Source organism: Rhododendron vialii, chromosome 9a, assembly GCF_030253575.1.
Source record: "Rhododendron vialii isolate Sample 1 chromosome 9a, ASM3025357v1".
Taxonomy (NCBI): domain Eukaryota; kingdom Viridiplantae; phylum Streptophyta; class Magnoliopsida; order Ericales; family Ericaceae; genus Rhododendron; species Rhododendron vialii.
This window is the reverse complement of record NC_080565.1, coordinates 418,620-429,093: the sequence shown is the minus strand read 5'-3', so window position 1 is coordinate 429,093 and position 10,474 is coordinate 418,620.

The window sequence follows — 10,474 nt, the reverse complement described above, 5'->3', positions numbered from 1 at the left end:
GGATTTGGAGGAAAGTTTTTGACAAAGCACATAAAATTACCTCTAATTATAGAAAAGTGACACTTAATACCCATTAAAGAGAGATGAAATATTTAATTATTACTAAATCTACTTTTACAAAAATACATTTACCATTAATGAAAATGTCACCCTAGGGTTTTAGGGTATGCTAGGGTTTTAAGGTACCCTAGGATTTTATGATACCTAAAGATTTTAGGTTTTAAGGTACCCTAGGGTTTAGGTTTAGACGCTTTCATAAAGCCCTAGGGTTTATGTTTAGGCACTTTCATAGGAGTTTTAGGATACACTTTTCTATTGTAGGGTTTTAGCTGTTTAGGCACTTTCATTGGGTACGCTAAGGGTTTAGGCATTTTTATAAGGTATCCTGAGATTTAGGCACTTTTATAGGGTACCCTAGGGGTTAGGCACTTTCAGTATTTAGGATTTTAAGGACTTTCATAGGGTTTTAGTGTTTCGTTAATTAGAGGAGACTTTGTAGGAATTACTTTCTATTTTCTGGACCTAGAGGTAAATTGCCCTTGAAAGTAACGAATGAAAGGATAGAATTAGAAATTTTAAGATCCCAAAACAAATAAGGCATGTTTTTTGCACTTAACTTTCTGTCCACTTTGTTATAAATGCATTAATAATTTGTCCGTGCCTTCAAGCATGGCGCAACACCTTCTGAGCACAACTAAATGGAATTACCTTCCCTTTTGACCAACACAACAACAAATCCGAATTTTGCAATCTTATTGTTATCTTGAATAAGCTTCAAACAGCATCCATCTAATTAGATTCAATTAAGCAGATATAAGAAAAACAAATCAATTTACAACAACCAGTAAAAAGAACGTTGTCTAAATTTCAAGACATAGTCACAACTTAGGCGAATTAAACCACTGCTGCATAATGACATGCTATTTCCAACCGTCCTAACTTCCGCCAAAACATGCATTTTAAAATAAGGTTCACATAAAGGTAAATATAAAGAAGGGAAAAAGGCATGAAGCAGCTTTAGCAATTCATCAATTAAGTTGGCAAAAGCAATTCATCAATTAAGTTGGCAAAAGCAATTCATCAATTAAAAATAGAATAAATGTAACACAATACATCAAACTATTTTCAGAGAATGATAACTAAGAATGATTCTAACATGATATGCTCAAATTGAAGTAGTAAGTAGTCATTGTCCCAACCTATGTCACCAGAAAACGAACGCTACTACAGTAGCGAACATTATGTTTTGGTACGAACGTTCTGAAACATGTTACACTAACGTTTCAAAACGATAAATCTAACAATCCAAAGCGATCCCCTTAGTTTTCCTCAAAATGTCAACTTATTATAGTCAAAATAGAGAGAAAATGGAATTTCGGTGGGATAAATTGTAAAAAGTTCAGTCGTTATGCTCTTAGAAATGTGTTTTGTATGAATAATTTGACAAAATATTTAGTTCCACTTGATATTTATCGCTTCAAAGAGTAAGTTCTAGTTTTGTTATCTATAGAAACATACCCCTATCGTGCTTAAAATAACACATAATTTTGGTGTGCATTTATAAGAAGGTGGACTGCGAAAATCTATTTTCTTTGTAAAACCCCCAAAATTTTTGTTACTGTCTAAGGCCCTGTTCTGCTTTCTCAAATAAATAGTTAAAAAACAAGGACTTATTTTCAAGCTTCAAAATAATGATCTTACAAAATTAAAAATTTTGCAGGGTTTGGTATAGATCTCATTGAAATCTATCAAACAAGATCCATATTGTATATTTTTTGATTTCAATAAGCCTATTATTTTGAAGTTTGAAAAATGCAAATAAGTACTTATTTTTTAAGGGGCAATCCGGAACACATCCTAATTATTTAATCTACAGTTGTTTTTTTCGTTATAGTTGTGTATCATAGCCAAGTACGGGAAAAAGGATTTTAAATAGAGAAATTAAAAAATATTAGCCATCATGAAAAATATGACCTTAAGTAAAAATATGCTGGATCTACAACAACAACAACAAAAAAGAACAACTTCACTACGTTAGTCAAGAAAAATGTGAAGTGTCTAGATTAACAATTATACAACGAAAGATTAATTGTTAATAAATTAGAAGCTCATAAAACAATAATCAACCGAGGATATAAAAATTTCCAAAAAAATTGATTTAAATTTGAAAAATCTGAAAAAAAAAATGTAAGTGATACAATAAATTTTGTTGACAAGAACAAACACCATTAAAAAGGACAAAAAACAATTAGGAGATTATGTATCACATAATTAACAGAACTATAAAAGATTTCAAACTAATTATTCCCCTTATTAAAATGGCGAGACTAGGAGAAAGGAAAGCATCCAAAAGAATGGATATTAAAATGGAGTAAAGCATTTATTAAATTGTGGAATTTAAATTCAAACAACTCTACAATATAGAAAGTTCGTTGTTCTATAAATTACGGATTTTCTACCATGATCACTTCTTTTGAGACTTACCGTTATTCTTGTAGATCTCATCTATACTATATATTAAACAAAAGTGAGATTAGTGAGAAGGCCTCACGTTACGACAAGTGGCGCAATTTGATTGGGTGTGTTAATATTAATATTAATATTAATTTCATTCCACCAACAATTTTGAAATTTGTAAACACTTTTGAAATTTGTAATAACTTCATGCCTTTTGAAATTTGAAATGACTTCCGTTTCTTAATTGTATGGTATAAATGCATAACAGTTTTGAAATCTGTTATGACTTTATGCATAACAGCTTTCATTTGATTTCCATGATTTTAATGACTTTAATTTTAATCATGCATAAAATTTCCGTTCCCATTAGACTTCTAATCTAAGAGCATCCGCATTGTAAGGCCATCCACAGTGGCATAATCAAAAGCAAATTATTTTTAAAGTTAACAATATTGGGCCTTGTTTGGATGGAGTAAAAATTGGAGGGCAAAAATAAGAAGGGGTATATGGGGAGGGCCCCATCCCTTTCCCCCCGTTTGGCATCCCCTTATTTCCCCCTGATTATTTTCCACCCCCTCATCGTCTTCCCCTGTTTTAGGGTTTCACCGGTGTTAAATTTGGGCTCCTCTGGAGGTCCCCAAAAATAATCCAGCTATAGAGGGCTGATTTGTGGACGAATATACCCCTCCTTATCCCCTTTTCCCATCCCCAGGCCTCGTCCTTTACCATTTCAGTTGCCGCCCATTTCTTTTCTGGTCTGTGGAAGATATAGGGTTTTGGTGGCGATTTGGTGGCGATTTGGTCGATTTCTGGTGTTGCGAACTCAGGTATGGCTTACATTCGCGATGTTTAGGGTTTCTCACGCCCTCATCTTCATCACTCGATGTAGGGTTTTTCAGATTTGTTTTTCTGTGTGATTGTATGCGATTTGGTTTGCATGGCTGAAAAATCGAACAATCTGTGTGTGTGTGTGTTTCTATGTTTGATTAGTGGTTTGATCATGGGTTTCGTTGTGGGTTTCTGTACAGAAAAGGGTTCCCATTATATAAAGCCTCAGTCTTTTGATCTGTGAGGGAAAAAAAAAAAACTATCTAAATCTGATCCGAATGACATTGATTTATCTAAGCCTTGCCCCTAGATTATCTCATCTGTTTAGGTTGTGGGGATTTGTGGGTTTTTCCTCTGTCAAACATAATCTGAATCATTTTTTCCTTAAAAAACAACAGAACGTTTGTCACACGAATTTTCAGCAATACATATGATTCAAAGTTCATTTATCTTATAAAAAAAATATAAGGTCAAGATAGAGAGGGCTTATGTACGAAATAAGCAAACGAGAGATTGGAGCAGAAAATTTCGTGGGTAGTGCATCCAAAAAAACACACGTAATATTCTAAAGTAGCAAAAAAACCAAAAAAGAAGAAACAAACTATATTAAAATTGTTAAAGAAATTGGCGTTTTATCTTTTTTCTCGTAATCCCGATTCTTTTATAAAGAAGCAAAGGTATCGATGGATTTAAGGATGGAGAATATGTTTTTATAACTGAAATTGTGTTAGGCAAGGGTTTTCATTATTTGATTACCGAATTGTTATCATATGTTTTTATTGTTTGTCAATGTAACCTGAGTATGTAGTGTGTGTGAAAAGTGTTGGTTTTGGTTAAATTTCTACATGGAGGTTATGGTTTTGTATTGTGCCAAGTTTTGGCCTGTGTTGGGTTTATTTTGAACTGCCTTTTGTAGTTGGTTTGTGGCTTGAAAGTGCAGGGTTTGGTTTTGTTGTATATGCAGGTTAGGGCCACTGTTTTTGGTTAGCGTAGTAGTACAGGTTTTGCTTATGTTTATGCATGCACGTTATGATATTTTTTTGTGGCAAGTTGTGACCTCTGCTGGTTGGGTTTAGAACAACATTGTCTACTCTGTTTGTTGCTTGAAATGTGTAGGTTTTGGCCACTGGTTAGGCATGCAGGTTATGATTCAGTTTTGTGCATAGATTATGGGCTGAGTTTGTGGGAAAAAAGTTTAGGATTTGGTTGTGTTTGTCGTTGCATTTGTGGGTTAAAACTGGAGGTATGAACATAACAAAAATCAAAACATTTTACGAAGAAACAAAGGCCAAAACCTCCAGTTTGTATCCACAAACAACTGTTAAAAATGCAGCATAAACTTAATCAAAACCTGCATGTATAAACAAAGGCTAACACATGCAGTTATAACCCACAAACAGAGGCCAAAACTTGCATGTATAAATGAACCAAATATACAGTTTAGCATGCTAACATAAGGGTTTTGGTGATTGATGGTGCTATAGCTAACCAATATTATAGGATTTTTGTGGATTGTTGAGTTAATTACTAAAATAATAACCAATACTCTAGAGTCTTATACTTCCTTTTTTAGCTTAGTTTGAATTGCACTGAACAAGCTAAAATTCTTAGCCATAAAGTCATATGGCTATACTATGTGTATGTTCTAAAATGCATGAAGCCCTTTTTAGGTTATTTACGATGCCAAGATTAAACAGAACAGAAATTAGGAGAAGAGAAGAGGAAGAGGCATTCATCGCGTTAACCATGTACATTCGTGCTGCAATGGGTGTGTTTCGTCTTTATTGCTTCATTGTGTCTACGGCAGAGTATCCCCGTCCTGAGTTGTCTCCAAATCCAAACTACTACCAGACCCAAGTAGATGCAGTAAATAGGCTCGTCAATGGTAATGAAGTAGATTGCCACGAGCAGTTGAGGGTAAATAGGCATACATTTTTTAGGTTGTGCTGTCTACTTCGAGGTGTTGGGTTAGGAGACTCGCGCAATGTTTGTCTTGAGGAGAGGGTAGCCATTTTTTTGTTTATTCTCGGTCACCATACAAAACAAAGGCGTACGAAATTGCACTTTTGGAGATCGACTGAAACTGTGAGCAGACATTTCAATGTTGTACTCCAAGGTGTGTTGCGCCTTTTCGACATGCTCTTAGTAAGGCCCGAGCCCGTACCTCCTAACTACCACGACAGTAGATGGACTTGGTTTCAGGTAAATTTTTTTCCATTTGTTTGTAAATCTTACACTTGATTTTCTCTACTCGACCATGTCGATGTAGTATTAATTTTGTTGTATAAATTTTGTCGTATTGATTTTGTCGTAGAATTGTCTTGGGGCATTGGACGGAACGTACGTGCCAGTTAATCCCCCGGCAGTTGACAGACCACGCTATAGGTCAAGGAAGGGTGAGATTGCCACAAACGTTTTAGGTGTATGTAGTCGAGACCTAAAGTTTGTCTTCGTCTTGTCTGGCTGGGAAGGGTCGGCCACTGACTCTAGGATCCTGGCGAATGCCATTTCAAGACCCGATGGTTTAAGAGTCCCCCGTGGTATGTGTCAATTCCTTAGTTCCCCTTCATTTCACTCTATTCGTAGTATGAACCCTTCCTTTAATGTCGTAACTTCCATTTCGTACAGGACATTACTATCTTGTCGATGCCGGATACCAAAATTCCGAGGGTTTTCTAGCACCGTACCGCGGGCAACGATATCACATTAATATATGGAGGCAAGGTCACATGCCAACGACGAAAGAGGAGTACTTCAACATGAAGCACTCCTCTGCTAGGAATGTGATTGAGAGAAGTTTTGGTGTGTTGAAGATGCGGTTTGCAATATTGAGGTCTCACTCATATTACCCTATTAGGACTCAAACACGTATCGTCACAGCGTGTTGTCTTCTCCATAACCTCATCAAAAGAGAGATGCCCAACGATCCCATTGAGAACGAGTACACGGCATGGGAACGTGATCACATACACGATGTCGAGGGAGATGATCACATCACTACCATAGAGACTTCCAATCAATGGACCGGGGAGAGGGATGCGTTGGCTACAGCCATGTACAACCATTGGCTAGGAAATGGTGGGGGACAAGAGGTTTTTCCACCATGAGGAAGTTAATTTACTGTATTTGTAATAAGTATTTGAAGATTTTTGATGATGTAAACATTCTAATTGCGGTTTCAATAACTTTGATGATGTAACCATTCTATTTGAAGAACATTGCAGTAAATTCATTGTAATTCCATTTCAGTTTGTAGTTTATAATAGACTTGTTAAATAATCCTTTATTGTTCATCTTAAAATCCATTTTCAGCAATGGATACCCAACAAGATGATGTGCCTACAACAAAAGTTGCAAAGACACGTAGGGTGTGGAGGAAATCCGAAGAGGATGCCCTCATAAAATGCATGGTTACGGAAATGTGTGACAAATGGAAGGCAGATAATGGGTTTAAACCCGGGTTCTTCACCCTCATTGAGAAAGAAATGGAGAAGGTGATGCCGGAAAGCAAACTTAAGGCCTCCCCCCACATTGACTCCAAAGTCAAGTATTGGAGACAAACATATGCCAAATTAACCGACATTCTAAAACTTAGTGGCTTTGGGTGGGACCATGTCAACAAAAGGATTGATGTGGATGATGAGGTGTGGAAAATTTACGAACAGGTAACTTCCGATGCTTTAAATTGATATGTTAAGGCATTGGATCATGTACTAAACTTGTAATGTTCGTGTAGGCATACCCTAGGAAGGCAAAAGAGGTTTGTGGGAAGCGTTTTCCTTACTTTGAAGATTGGAAATTCCTCTTCGGAAAGGATAGGGCAAACGGGGAAGGAGCGGAGGTTCCTTCGGAAATGGCGCGACGGACACAAAATCAAGATGATGTCCCAAATGAACAAAGTGAGGAGAATAAGGATTGCTACTATCCATTCTTCGGTGAAGAATTTCATGGTAACCCCACAAGTGGTCTCACGGGAATGTCGAATGAAATTCCTTTGGGATCGACACCTCCACTCTCCACACCTCCGGCCTCCACATCTCCGGCCTCCACACCTCCGGTCTCCACGACTCCACACTCCGCACGTCGTGCGTCACTCCCGACGTCCAGTCCCCGGACCTCCACTCCTCTGGCAAACTCTGGAACTCAAAGGGGGAAGAAAAGGACACGGATGGGTGATGTGGGATCCCTTGCTGCAAGCATGGAGGTATGGCTCGAAAAGAGTGATAGCCATATGGAGAAAATGACCGATGCGATGGGGTATTCAAACAAATTATCCGCTCGTCGCACGCAAGTGCCTCTTGAGCTTGAAAAGCTTGACCTTACCGATACCCAACAATTTAGGTTAGGTGCCATCATTTGTGCAGCTGAAGACAGGTTGGACCTATTCTACGGCATCAAAGATCATCGAAAACAAGCGTGGGTTGAGGCCGTCCTGGATGGTCTCATCTTTGGACCCGTTTAGCTGTGAAGGGGAAGAAGTAGAAGTATTAGAATGAAGTTTTTTGTAGTGGCCTGATCTTTAAGTCTTATACTTATGGCCCATTTTTTGAAGTGGCCAATCTATAACTCCTATACATGTGGTTGCTTGTAATTTTAGGAGCCTTTTGGTCTACAAACAATGGTAGATAGCTCTTATAATGTAATGTACGTATGTTGTCCAAACATTGGTAGATAGCCTTTTGTACTACTAAAACAATGTCTGTACGTATTTTGATGTTGGTGTTAAACTTGTAATGCAGGTTTTATTGTAATCATGTTGCATTGTACTTATTGGCTTGGGTATCAACTCATTGGATGGTTATGTTTCACTGCTGCAGGTTCTTGGTGGCTATGATGAAACTTTTCTGAGCCAAATGGTTCAGTTTCGTGCCTGCATATTGGTTCATTTTTGTGCATGCATGTGTTGGCTGTAATTTGTAGGCTCTGTTTGTGTGTTAAAGCTGCAGGTTTTGGCCATTGTTGGTGGGTTAAAGCTACAGGTTTTGGCCACTGTTATTGGGTTAAAGCTGCAGGTTTTGGCCACTTGTGTGTGTGTGTGTGGCCGTGATGAAAACTACAGGGGTTGGTTCAGTTTTGTGCCTATTTGTGTGGTTTAAAACTGCAGGTTATTGGCCTATGTTTATGTGTCAAAACTGCAGGTTTATGGCCTCTGTTAATCAGTTCAAATTGGAGGGGTTTGGTCCTGTTTTTTGCCTTTGGTTGTGAGTTTAAAGTTTAAACTGTAGGTTTTGGTGAATGTGTTTGGGCGGCTATGATGAAAATTTTCTGAGCCGAAACCTCCTCCATAATCTGTGTTGGTGCTATAACTGGTGCAGATTTTGGCCTCTGTTTCTGTCTAGGTTTTGGTTCAGTTTCTGTGCAGATTTTGGTAAACTGTGCAATTTTTGGTTCAATTTTGTGGTTCACTTTGTGGTTTAACACTGCAGTGCTTGGTTCAGGTTTTTGCCTGCATTTGGGTTATGTTTCTGGTTTTTAAAAGTGCAAGTTTTTGGCCTATGTTTATGTGTAAACAGCAACATTTTGTGGATATGATGAAGGTTTTGGAGCAGGTTTTGGGTGGCTATGATGAAAACTTTCTGAGCCAATATTATTCCTTTTTAAACCCAGAGAATGCATGCACAAACTGAACCAAAACATACAGTTTTTAACAACAGAGGCCAAAACTTGCAGTTTAACCTGAACTAAAACCTGCACTATTTACCCCACAAGGACGTTATGGTTTTGGTGCTTGCTGGTGATATACATGCTGCTACTGTGTGTGTGTGTGTGTGTGGCTGTGATGATAACTGTACAAGTGCAACATGAGAGGGTCAAAGCCTGTATGTGTAAGTGAGTGGCTGTGATGAAAATTGAATAAGACACAATGGGGACTTAGGCGGGGCAACATGAAAGGGTCATTTGGCAACTCATGTTGCAGCCTAGTTCCCTAAAAAAATGTGTACAACTCTGAGCCAAATGCCTTAATTATGTGTATGTGTTCAAACTGCAGCAATTTGGTTAAGCTTTTCTGAAGGTTTTGGTTATGTTTTGTGCCTCCATTGTGGTTCAGATATTGTGAGTCAAGTGTATATGTGTGTGTGTGTGGTGGTACAAGTATTGGCTGCTATTTGGTTGTGTTTGTGGATGCAGTTGCAGGTGTTTGGTTCTGTTTTTTTATGAAGGGGTAGGATCAGTTTTGTGCCTCTGTTTATGGTTTGAAAAGTGCAGGTTGTTGGCGTATGTATATGTGTACAATCTGCAGCATTTTGGTTCTGTTCTTTGCTGCAGATTTTGGCATGTGTTTCATTTGGTTAAAACTGTTAGTGCTATAATCTCTGTTCGTGAAAAAACTGCATGTTGAAACTGCAAGGCTTTGGTCTCTTTTTGTGGGTTAAATCTGTGTCGGTGCGATATTCTGTATTGGTCCTATAGCTGGTAATGATTTTAGCCTCTGTTTCTAAGTTAAACCTGAAGATTTCCAACTTTTTTTATACAGGCAGGGTTTGGTTTAGATTGTGTGCAGGTATTGGTTCAGATTGTGCAGGTTTTGGTTCAGTTTTTGTGAAGATTTTGGTTCAGTTTCTGTGTAGATTTTGGTTTAGTTTTGTGTGCAGGTTTTGGTTCAGTTTCTGTGCAGGTTTTTGTTCAGTTTTGTGGTTCACTTTGTGGTTTAAAACTGTAGTGCAAGGTTCAGGTTTCTGCCTGCATTTCTAGGTTTGTTCAGCAGGTTTTGGTTTACATTTTCTCGTGTGTTTGTTGTGGTTCAATACTCTAGATTTGTGGCCTTTGTGTATGTCTTATAACTGTTGGGGTATGGTCTTGTTTTGTGGCTGAATTTCTGAGTTAACACTGGACGTTTTGGTTTAGATGTTTGGGTGGCAATGATGCAAGATTTCTGAGCCAGAAACTGAACCGAAACCTGCATACAGATACTGAACCAAAACCTGCAGTTTTAACGACCAAACAGATGGCAAAATCTGTGTGTGTGTGTGTGTGTGTGTGTGTGTGTGTGTGGCTGTGATGAAAAGTTAAGAAGACACATTGGGGACTTAGGCGAGGCAAGATGAGAGGGTCATTTGGCAACTCATGTTGCAGCCTAGTGCCTTCCAAAAGTTGTCTATAAATCTGAGCCAGATGTTGGTACTTGTTGCATTACTTGTGTCCTAGTTTGTGTCCTCATTGTGTCAATTGGCGATAATAAAATTTGAGC